This window comes from Peromyscus maniculatus, chromosome X (assembly GCF_049852395.1).
Source record: "Peromyscus maniculatus bairdii isolate BWxNUB_F1_BW_parent chromosome X, HU_Pman_BW_mat_3.1, whole genome shotgun sequence".
Lineage (NCBI taxonomy): Eukaryota > Metazoa > Chordata > Mammalia > Rodentia > Cricetidae > Peromyscus > Peromyscus maniculatus.
Genome location: NC_134875.1, coordinates 92,783,042 through 92,795,210, shown reverse-complemented (window position 1 = coordinate 92,795,210; position 12,169 = coordinate 92,783,042). Strand labels below are relative to the sequence as shown.

At 38.1% G+C, this 12,169-nt stretch overlaps 1 protein-coding gene across 1 annotated transcript in view; it reads right to left on the bottom strand.

Moving 5' to 3' along the window:
* The window catches only part of LOC102911433 (melanoma-associated antigen B18-like), a 545,146-nt gene extending 535,250 nt beyond the window's left edge, over window positions 1–9,896 (bottom strand). The window contains exon 1 of the mRNA XM_042269237.2: window positions 9,752–9,896. The gene's annotated coding sequence lies outside the window, so the exon portion shown is untranslated. The remainder of the gene's footprint in view (window positions 1–9,751) is intronic.
* Between the last annotated feature and the right edge of the window lie 2,273 nt (window positions 9,897–12,169).

The window sequence follows — 12,169 nt, the reverse complement described above, 5'->3', positions numbered from 1 at the left end:
AAATACCTCTGGCCAAAAACAGAAAGTCAAAGAAAAGGTACTTTGAAATAAGACTGAAAGAAAAACAATTTCATAAGTTATAATATGCTGTTCAATCAATTTTATACTCTTTGATAGAATAAAATGCTATGATCCAATTGAAAATCTTCACTCTGTTTCACATTTTATGAATACTCACTAAAGTCTATCATTAAATTACTAAACCAGAATTCATTTTTGGATAATAGACTGATAATGAAAACACATAAAATCAAGAAATTTTAAAAGGAAGAAAATCACTTATTCAGTATGTACTGAGTATCAGCAGGCAATCAGAAGGTAGAATTAAAAGCCCCATTGTTTGTTTCCTGCCTTAAATAACCTGTGCTAAAAATTAAACTGTCACTGAATTTGGGTTTTGAGAATTGAGTAAAATTTAAGTCACCATTCTAACAGTTATAAACAGACTACCTTGTCTCTTTCAGATGATGATGTCAATACAATGAAAAAAAATTAAGTATTCCCCCATTGTGTTAAGTTCCTCAGCCTATTAAGTGTCACAGAGAAGTAAACAAGCAGTTATGGCATAGAACAATATGTGCTAGGATGAGCACATAAAGCTTTGATGGCACATAAGGGCCATTTATCTCAGATACAAGTGGTCAAGACAGCTTTTCTGAAAGAATATACGTTTGAGCTGAGACCTGCAACAGATTGTCTTAGTTGGATTTTGTGCTGATGGGACAAAATACCTGAAATAACAATTTAAAGGAAGAAATGTTCATTTGGGCTCTCAATTTGAAGAGTCTTAGTGCATGGTTACTTGGTTTCATTGCTTCTGCTCTCCTGTGTGGTGATGCAGAACGCCATGGCAGGATGGAGCAAAGGCTCACTTAATAGTGAGCAAGAGGCAGAGATAAAGCCCAAGGATGAGTGAGACTAGGTACAAAATGTATCCACAGGCTAATCCGCAGTTCCTTATCGCCTCCTACCAGGCCTGACCTTCAAATGAATAGCCTATTGTGTATGAAGTCAGCAGGAATTCGCCAGTGGATCCACGTGATCCAATCACCTCTCCCCAGTGCCTCCAGCTGGAATCAAGACCTAAACAGAGCTTTGGGGGGAAGCATTTCACATCCAAATGACAACAGGAGCTAAAATGTTAACCAATAATTATGAAGAAGAAAAGAACTATAGGTGGAAAAAAAATAATGTATGCAAAGCATAACACAAAAACACACAGCTCATTAATGGAGCATAAGAATATGCAGAATGATTGGTGAGAAAAACAGAAGGAAGAGTTTAATCAAGGCAAGATGGATTTATTTTTAAAGAGGATTTAATTTTTTTTCGTGTGTGTGTGTGTGTGTGTGTGTGTGTGTGTGTGTGTGTGTGTGTATGTGTGTGTGTGTGTTTGGGTGCTCATGGAAGCTGGAAGAAAGAATCGGATCCCTTGAAGCTGAAGTTACACACTGTTGTGAACTGCCCCAGGTGCATGCTGGGAATCAAACTCTGGTTTGTTGAGCCAACTCTCCAATTCCTGGATGATTCTATGATTCTTCTTCTTCTTCTTCTTCTTCTTCTTCTTCTTCTTCTTCTTCTTCTTCTTCTTCTTCTTCTTCTTCTTCTTCTTCTTCTTCTTCTTCTCTTCCTCCTCCTCCTCCTCCTCCTCCTCCTCCTCCTCCTCCTTCTTCTTCTCCTTCATATTCTCCTCCTCCTCCTGCTCCTTCTCCTCCTCTTCCTGCTCCTCCTCCTGCTCCCTCTCCTCCTGCTCCTGCTCCTCTTCCTGCTCCTCCACTTCCTCCTCCTTCTTTGTAAAATTCATTTATGTCTATGAGTGTTTTGCTTGCATGTACATCAGTGAACCATGTGCATGTTTGGGGCCCTCAGAGTTAAGAAGAGAACATGGAAAATGGAGCTTTGAACCATCTTAAGCAACAAAGTGGATGCTGGGAAGTAAACCAGGGTCCTTTGCAAAAGCAGCAGCCACTTCTCTTAACTGGCGAGCTATCTTTCCACCACTACCACCCCTCCATACACACAAACACACACCTTGGATTTCTTAAGGTAATAAAAAAACCCAATTGATCATGAATAAAGCAGCTGATAGAACCAGGTTTCTATATTTGAAAAATAGGAAGATTAGGAGAAATTGAATGGATTCAGCAAGGAATGCCATACAATAATGTAGGATTGTCACCTAGGCTAGAATACCATGCTAGAAGAAGGAGAAAGATTAAAATTTTTTAAAGATATTTAGGAGTCAGAATCTTAATAATCATTGACCATGGAGAGAGTTGAAATGTTTATTGTTATAATATACTGACATCAAATATACTGATAAAGTTCTCTATGGCAATCATGTCATCGTATTGCTATCTGCAGTGTCTGTCATGACACTGCAATCTCTCACTCCTGATACTGGCAATTTGTGTCTACTGTTTCTCTCATGGTCCAGGCAGAGTTTCATCAGTGGAATTGATATCAAAGAAGTGACTCAGTTTTGTGGATTTTTCTGAGTTCCAGGCCATTGGTTCCCATATTTCTGTTCTGATTCATATTTGTTTCATCTACTTTTTTGTTTTACTTGTTCTTCTTTACATAATTTCTTCTTTGTTTTATGCTTTCTATACCAGAATTTTAAGCTTTCTTGGTTAACACCAGAACATCATTTATTTCAGGACATTCTACTCAGTGTTCAGGAACTGTGATATCTTACACACTGCTTTGTGAGAACAATACATTTTCCTAGACTTGAGTGAGCACTAGCAGTTTTTCTTTCTCATCCTTTCAAGTGACCCATCACAGTCATGTAGTAATCACTAATCAGATGTGAAATGAGCCCTCTTTGGATCTGCTAGGTGTAGTTGGAAAGTTGGCCTGAGAGACACAGTAGGAGGGTACCAAATGTAGTCAGAAGGTTTCTCCAGTCTCACCCAGCTAGCTCAGTTGGTAGAGCATGAGACAGATTGTAAGTACAAAAAAAAAGTTTCTGGGCTACATGCTGGTGGATGGAGGCATGGACCCACTGCCTCCCAGAGTCAGTGGATAGTGTGGCTCCCAGAGCTGGAGGTGAATTACCTCCACCATGTTGATAAGTTGAAATTGGAGGAATCAGCAGCCAAGACTGCCACTTCAGTCCTTTAGCAGTTTAAAATCTCTTCTTGTGAGAGAGGGATTATAGATTCACAATGAGACAGATTCAGATAAAATAAAACTCTAAATGGTTTACAATGTGTGTAAAAATGTACGTAGGCTTGAGAGAGAGAGAGGAAAAGGAAAGGAGAGGTGGAAGAGGCACCATCCACCATCCAGGGAGCAGCATGTAATGGCACACAAGTAAAGCCGCAGAACACGTGGCGACATATAGATTAACAGAAATGGGCTGAGCTTAGTTATAAGAGCTAGCTACCAAGAAGCTTAAGCCATGGGCCATGGCCATACAGTTGATAATTAATATTGAGCCTCTGAATGATTATTTTATGAGTGGCTGTGGGACTCCAGGGGAGAGAAATTTGTCTGGACTGCATGGGGCTGGGCAGGAACACAGGAAAACTTCTGACTACAGTTAGGTCCTGTCTATACAGCAATTTCTCTTCCCTTACTCTACCCTGCATCTATGGCTTCCTATATGCAGACAATAGGAAGTGAAAATTAGAATGGATTTACCACCTCCATAAAGTTGTGTAAAGATGTGACACTTGCTTTTAAATAGATTGAGTACATATCCCTCTTGGTGCACTAAAATCCCTAAGTCCAGAAAATTCCCAGTTTTCTCTTGAATCATCTACATTTTGTGACCAAGAAGATCCATTATTACAAGTAAACAAGGAGTAAAAGTAAATATCCATCTCCGATGAAAGTTGTATTGGTTAAGGTGTTGAACAAGGTAATAACAAAATGAAAAAAAAAAATGAATGGGGTGGTGATTACTTCTTCAGCAATGTAAGAGAAGTATATTGGTAATGTGATGGAATTGTTTTCCATTTTAGGAGCATCTTAGGAAGCCCAACACCCTCAACTCAGGCTCATTCTCTTCATCCCCTGTGGACCACAGTACACGAAACTGAGTCATTAAGTAAGAAGTTTGTTGCAATACCTTTATCTTACTGTCTTTACCAGAGATAGCCAACAATACAGATCAGGTAGATGTTTATAGTCCCCTGCTTTTGATTTACCTTTTGTGTTCCTTAGAGGCAAGGGAAATTACAAGGCTAGAACATGGTAAATTTTTAAATTCCTTAGAGCACCTTATGAATATCTTCTCCTACCTACCTAACCCTATCTAATTTTCTTCTGGGTGATTTTATTTGTAATTCCATGTGTAAGACACAGCAAATGATATTATTCTGGAGTTTCTCAAATTGTAAGTAAATATATGTCAATTCTAGCAGTGTTAAATGCTAGAATATTAGCAAATTTCATTACATAAAATAATAGAGTAAACTTCTAGGTAGGTTATGTCCATATTATTTTTGAAATTCAACTTATATAAAATTATAAAGGGCTAAAGAGATGGCTCAATTGTTACAAGCATTTACTATTCTTATAGAAGGCCTCTGTTGATTTCCAGCACCCACATCTCACAATTGGCTATAACTTCAGCTCTAGGAAATCTGATGCCCTCTTTTGGCCTCTGTAGGCATCCACATGCACATACACATAAATAAACAAAATAAATCTTTAAAACATTAATTAAAATTAAAAGACTGCTCCCAACCATAAACTGCTGCCTTCTGAACATGACACTGCTACTACATTCATAAGCTTACAACATACTACTGTTACCTACACAAGACCTTCATAAGATCAAGTCAGCCCAAATTTCAATATAGATAAGGAAGTACTCATGAGCTCTCACACCTAACTAAGTAGCTACTAACAGTTAATAGCTACTAAGGGAGAGAGAATAATTTTTCTTTTGGTGGTGTGGCCATCCCTGCTCTGCTGAATGGTCCCATACCCATGCACATATGGGCCATACTAACTAGACATAATGGCATTTTTTCTTGAGGAGAGGACATAAAGTAGGGAGGAGGATTTTTGAGAGGGGTTGGAGGAGAGTTACAAGGAGGAAATGAGGAGTGGACATGCTCATATTTCATAAAATGCTTGCATAAAATTCTCAAAGAAAATTTTTTTAAAGTTAAAACAGTAATAATGCCTTCCAGAAAAGAAGGTAAGATCCTGTGGATGAAGACACCACACACTTCAGACATAAGACTTGGAGGAATCAATCTGGATCAAACCGGGAAGCCTCATCACTGACAACTGCTTCTTAGTTTCAGCAGGAACTATGCAAACTGCCAAGGAAGAAAAACAATCAATAGTCTTGTCTAACTGTAATGCATATGAACTTCAACAATACCAAAATGGCAAGAGATCTGAAGGGTGCAATACTCTGGGTGTGACCAACAGTCACAACCACCTAATTGGATTTAAGGCTCAACCAATGGGAGGGAATTCGTGCCTGGTACTGTAAACCTAGCCAGCTATCCATGGCTGATAGAGTCATGGACTCTAGAGAGGTGACCTACTACTACCAGCTTCCTAAACCAGTATAACTTGCAGCTGGATTCTAAATGTACCCTTGTAGCCACAGATAAGTGTATCTCCCACCTTTCATCAAAGAAGCTTCTTTTTGCAGCAAATGGAGACCCACAACTGCTCAAAATGCAGAGTACAACTGATCATGGGATGCCCAACACCAACTGATACATCCACAATGCAACACCTACACCAAAGGCTCAGGAAACATTGCAAAGAAGGAGGAAGAAAGACTGCAAGAGTGAGAAGACCAGGACATCTCCTGAGAGATAATCTTTATTTAAAAGAGAGAGAGAGAGAGAGAGAGAGAGAGAGAGAGAGAGAGAGAGAGAGAAGTGGAGGTGAATATGATCAAAATACATTGTATGATATTCTCAAAGAATTAATAAGGCATTATATTATTGAAAATTAGAAACAAAATAAAATTAGACTACTTTTTTCTTTATCATCTTTACCTATTAGTACCTGCTAATTCTAGCTGAGGTGACTCAAAGTATAATGTGCTTATTAGTATTTCCCTTAGACCTGAACAACTTTGAGCCCTGTCTTTGTTTCCCACTTTGGAGGCATTAGCTCTGCCCTTCAAAGAAAGTAAAAAAAAAAATCATATGCATGAATTGGGGGAAAACTGGAGAGGAATATTGGGCTTCAGTCCTTTATGCTTGTTTCTTCTGCTTCCTTTTGTTTTTCAGTAGGTGACTGCTGAAAAGAAGGCCACAAAGAGCAAAGGAACTCTCCTCCTCCTTCCTCTCAAGTCACATGTTTGAAGTACCATATCTTAAAGGAAAATAAAACTAATTACAAGATATAAATCCATCTTCTTAAAACTGCTTTTAAAAATCTTCTTTAAATCTCCCATTTTATATTCTGGTAGCATTTAAAATTTATTTTTGATAATTACATACATGTTTAGAATGTATGTTGATCATATTCAGTCCCCATTACCCTCACCTGCCCTTCTCCTACACTTGCTGACTCCACTTCTCTCCTATTAAGTAAAAAATTAAAAAAAATAAACAGGATTATTAAGCACTTCTGTGCTTGACACAAAGCAATAGCGAAAGTCTGGAAATGTGAGAGACTGTTGGATTCCAATTAACTTTGCCACTTAACTCTGATTGCTGTGTTACTCTTGGTGAACTCACTGTTTATTAGTAAATAGGGGTGAAGATCTCAAAGATTAATGATGGCGCTGATTGCAGCTACACAATGAGACCCAGATGTTTCTATACTTACTACTTCCTCTCCTTGACCCTCTTTCCTACAATTACTACAGAGAAAACACAAATATGGCATCCAGTAAACTGAACTACTGAGGTGGTGAGGGGATAAACTTTTGACAAAACTTTGTCATAAACTCAGATTTCATAAGCTACAGAACACCATATCAGAAATACTAAAAGGAAGAAAATATCCATATTTAAGATTTGTGAGAACAGGTAAAACTGAAGGCACACTGAGCATGCATAATTATGTGACATTAAAGCCATGCAACTAAGGAATGATGAGAGCTAGGGAAGAGCACACCATTTGTTATCCAATACCAAATGGTCAACCCTGAAAACACATACAAGTAACAATATATTGAGCAGGGTATTTAGGAATGTGTGTGTGTGTGTGTGTGTGTGTGTGTGTGTGTGTGTGTGTGTGTGTGTGTAAAATAATTAATTTAAAAAGAGGCCATGAGACCAAGGAGAGGTATATGGGAGCATTTGGAAGGAAGGAAGGAAGGAAGGAAGGAAGGAAGGAAGGAAGGAAGGAAGGAAGGAAGGAAGGAAGGAAGGAAGGAAGGGAAGGGGTAAATATATAATTATAATCCCCCAGAATGATACAAATAATTTTTAAAAATTAATAAGACCACCATTTAATGTTAACCTTAGTCTTATTAAATTATACTGTTTAAGTGTTTCCTGTCAGTTCATATTTTGGGAGCATGTACTGTTATTTTTTTGTTTTTGTTTTTTCGAGACAAGGTTTCTCCGTATAGTTTTTGGTGCCTGTCCTGGATCTCACCCTGTAGACCAGGCTGACCTCGAACTCACAGAGATCGCCTGAGTACTGGGATTAAAGGTGTGTGCCACCACCGCCCGGCAGGAACATGTACTTTTTAAAGTGTATAACAGGCTCCATCCATGGTGTCACCTCCTGAATGAGAAAATTTCTTACACTGTTCTCAATATTGCCCCTACTTATGAAATTTTCCTCTCCATATCTAATTTCTAAAGTGTCTCCATATTTTATTATTGGACTTGTTTCACAAGTATGTATGGATAGTTTCTATTATTCTGCTACATGAGAAAACATGATTGCATGGAGCAAACATTTTTATTTTTATGCATAGACAATTAGAGAAAAACAGAAAACTGAAGGATAGGGAGGAGACGGATGCAGTGTTGATGAATTATGTCACACCCAAAAGAAAGCAACTTTGCCATCAGCACACTGCAGTTCCTCATTGCCATCACTACTGAGAGTGGTTTCATCATCTGGAGTTTAATAACACTCTTGTGCCTCAATATATATATATATATATATATATATATATATATATATATATATATATACTGAATTTTTGATATGCCTAATCCAAAACAAGTCTCTAAAATCTATGAAATTTCTTTACTTTGACATTTTACTTTGAGGACCTCCTCCTTAGAATTGCTGGCATCATAAATCACATCATTGAATTTAATTTTATTTAAAAAGAAAAGAGCAAAGTATCAGATACCCTAATATATTAGACCTGCATTAGACCCACAAATAACATGTTTCGATTTCACATGTGTGTTCATGCATAAACATACAGAGACTCAGGAAGGGATATGCTATGGACTCCCTGTCAAGAGCTACATTCAAGAAACACAAGTTAAATAAAACATGATCAGGGCTGGAGAGATGGCTCAGGGATTAAGTATATTGGCTGCTCTTCAGAGTACTTGGGTTCAATTCCCAGCACCCACACATTGGCTCAAAACCACCTGTAACTTCAGCTCCTAAGTATCTGATGCCCTCTTCTCTTCTGGCTTCCATGGGCACTGAATACACACACACACACACACACACACACACACACACACACACACACACACACACACCACATATGCACAATTAAAAATAAATCTTAAAATACATAAAGAGATAAATAATAAAACATGACCTCTGCCCTCCAGGAAGAATAAGGGAAAATACCACAAAACAAGTCAGGTAGTAAGAACTGTGGTCTGAAAGTACTATGGGAGCTGAATGGAAGACAAAAACTACTTCTATCCAGAGGAAGATGAAGGCAGCCTCACAGAAGTGATCAAAGCTGAGTTATGAAGACTTCGACTTTTCTGGGTAGAAAATAAAGGTGTATTTAGGAAAAGGCACAAGCAACACCCAGTGACAAAAGAACTCACTAAGTGTTCAAAGACACCTATAATTGTAAAATGATAGTTAAAAGCAGGTGAGCAGAGAACAAAAGGCACATTTTAAGCCAAGTTCTTTCAGTTATCTATTACTGCAAAACAAGTCAGCTCAGAACTGTGGTGTAAAACAATAGCTCAGTGTTTTTTGTCCTATTTCTAGTTCATTTTTAACATGTCCTGCTTTTTCTTTTTCTGGACTGGTCTCACGGCTGCTTCTTTGCTGAACGTTTGTATGCTGGGATGTTGCAATCAAATGTTGGCTGAGAATACAGTTCATATGAAACCTCCATCAACTGCATCAACTGGCCCAGAGATTCAACTTTCCTCAATCCCAAGGCTATCAGTTGGCGCTGAGAGCACATCTGGAGCTGTCGACTGGAACACATAAGCATGACTTTTCCAAGTGGTCTGGAGTTTGCCTAACTATGTTACAGGAGGGAGTATCCTAAGAGAAAGTGGTTCAAGAAACAAAAATTACAGGGGAGGGGGAAAAAATTACAAACAGCCTGTGTCGTAACTCCTAAGCCAAGAAACATGAACTGCTTTACATTAGTCATATTTATTTTTTAGTGAAAACTCTCACAAAGTCCACCCATATGCAACAGAACAGAGCACAGAACCCCACTGCCCAATGACTCAAGTGCTAAAGAATTTTAACCTGTGTTGTGGGACTTTTCCTGGGAAGATGTGAACAAAAGTCTGTTCACCTCAGATAGGGCACCAGTAACAGAGTGAAGAAATGATTGCACCCAGGTCTAGCTGAGCAGACCAACAGTTGTTGGGATTACTTACAGGAGTATGGGTGAGGGGTTACTTACCCATACAGCATGGATGTCTCACAGCCAGTGGAATCACCAAAAATCCCACTACAGCATGGGTGATGACTCACCAACGCTAAATCTCTGGAGCTCCCTGCATAGCTTGCAGGCAGCTCTGTCGGCTGGAGAGTCTCCTTTGCCCAGCAAGTGTTACTGTTTAGATAACCTTGGAAAGGGGCCTTGTGAATCTTATAAGTTCTGGGGCTTTCTGAAACTTGTTACTTCCTGGGTCTTTGGCGACTCTCTCCCTCCTCCAGGAGGGAGTGTTTCAACTGCTACACAGCAGTCTAGCACATAGCCGGCTCCAAAAGTAAGTTTCATTGTGAAGGCCGACAAACAGAAGACTGTTAGGACAGTTATTCCTGAGAAGGTTAATTGAATGTTGGCGGAGTTGAAGGCAATCTAGCAATTAAGAAAAAGTGAGTTTGCATTAGAGATTATGGAGGCTTGAAATTCTGACTGCTTCTATCCAGTTAGAGAGGAGAGAACAGAAAAAAAAAAAACTCTAGGAGGCACAAGAAACAGGACTTGATAGGGACAGACAGGGAGAAGACAAACAATCAGGAATCTAGGTTTATAGCTAAAAGAATGGTAAACTTGTTGTGTAAAATAAATGTTTTCAAGAAATGTAGAATGGTGAGGACAACAAGGATGAATTATCAGTGCAGCTCCATTTTGTTTCTAAATCCATAAACATGTTTTTCAGGAAACAAAAATTTCATTCTCCTAGGAATAAGCCTTGGACACTTTATTTCTCTAGAGATCAGTTGTCTTCTTTATATTCAAAAAGAAGATCTTTCCATTCCCATTTTATTTCTATCTATAAATAATTTATTAGCAAAACTATCATCATTCTGTTACCTAGAAAAAAATTAAATTTAAAAATGGGAGGTTTATTAAATTCTAAACGGGTCATTCAATATTAAAAACATTTATTTTCTGCAAGAAAGTTTCCCACTACCTGCCATTTTCAAAGCCATCTTTCAGCATGTATCCACTTTACATGTTGATCATCTATGAGTGATTGGCTTTAGCTATTTTAGGTAAACCTCCACTTGAACTCCTGGCATAGAAGAACTGAGATCAATATTTGCCATAAACATCTACCTAGCCAACCAATCAATTGTCACTTACTGTGACTAGAATGCCAGCTACAAGAATAGACAATACAGAAATAAAAACTACATACTTTAAACAAGATTTTGACAAGGATCCCAAGAACACACAATGGAGAAACGGCAGTCTGTATAGTGTGGTGGTGGGGAAAGTGGGTATCTTTGTGCAGAAAAATGAAATTAGATCATCATCTCACCTCGTATACAAAAATCAAGCCAAAAACAAATCAGAGGCTTAAATATGACCTGAAATTAAGAAAAACCTGCAGAATGAAAACATTAGGGGATACCTCCATCACACTGACAGTGGAAGGCAACTACAGTGGATAGCCCTGATGAATATTCTGGCAAAAATCCTCAACATATTATTAGCAAACTGAATTGAGCAGCATATAAAGAAGATTACACACCATGACCAAGTAAGATGCTGTACCTGGAATGCAAATATCATTAGACAATGATAATTGGTGCTATCTATCACATTAGCCAAATGGAAGATAAAAATTCCACAATCATCTAAAAAATGAACAAAAAGGTTCAACTTGTGTCACAGTAAGACAACAAACTAAAAAAATTAAGGAAGTTATAGCTATGACACACTAAAAGGCATATATGAGGAACATCACTAACATCACACTTATTGTAGAGAAATTGAAGGATTCCCCTTTAAGATCAGAACAAAGACAATATGGTCTGCTTCTGCCACCCCCATTCAGCATAGCATTGAGAGTCCTAGCCCTAGCAATAAGGCAGATATAAAAAGAACAGTCCTGCAAATCATTAACAAAGAAATGTAATTATTTCTGTTCACAGATGACATGATCTTCTGTGTACAAATATCTAAATTCTATTGTGCCATTTTGATACCCAAAAGTTTCTTTCTGCAAAATTGTATCTGTAATCACTGTTCTTCTAAATGATCAATTTGTATTTTTCTTCACCATAGTTTCTTTGTACTTCCCTGCATTTTATTCCTAGGTGTTGGTCAATGAACACTAAGAAAATAAAAAGATTGCAAATAAACTATCAAGGTTCAGAACTGACAATCTAAATAAAATATTGATAATTTGAAGTATGTGCACACACAAGGATTTCTATGTATATGTGTATGGTATTTGTATGGGTGTTTGCATGTGGATGCACATATATGTGGCCAGAGGTCAACATCAGGTGTCTCTTCCTCAGTCAACCTCTACATTATTGTTTGGGACTATCTGTTACTGAGTCTGGAGCTCACCAAATCAATTAGGCTGGCTGACCCATGAGCATCAGGAATCTACCTGTCTCTGCCTACCCAGTGCTT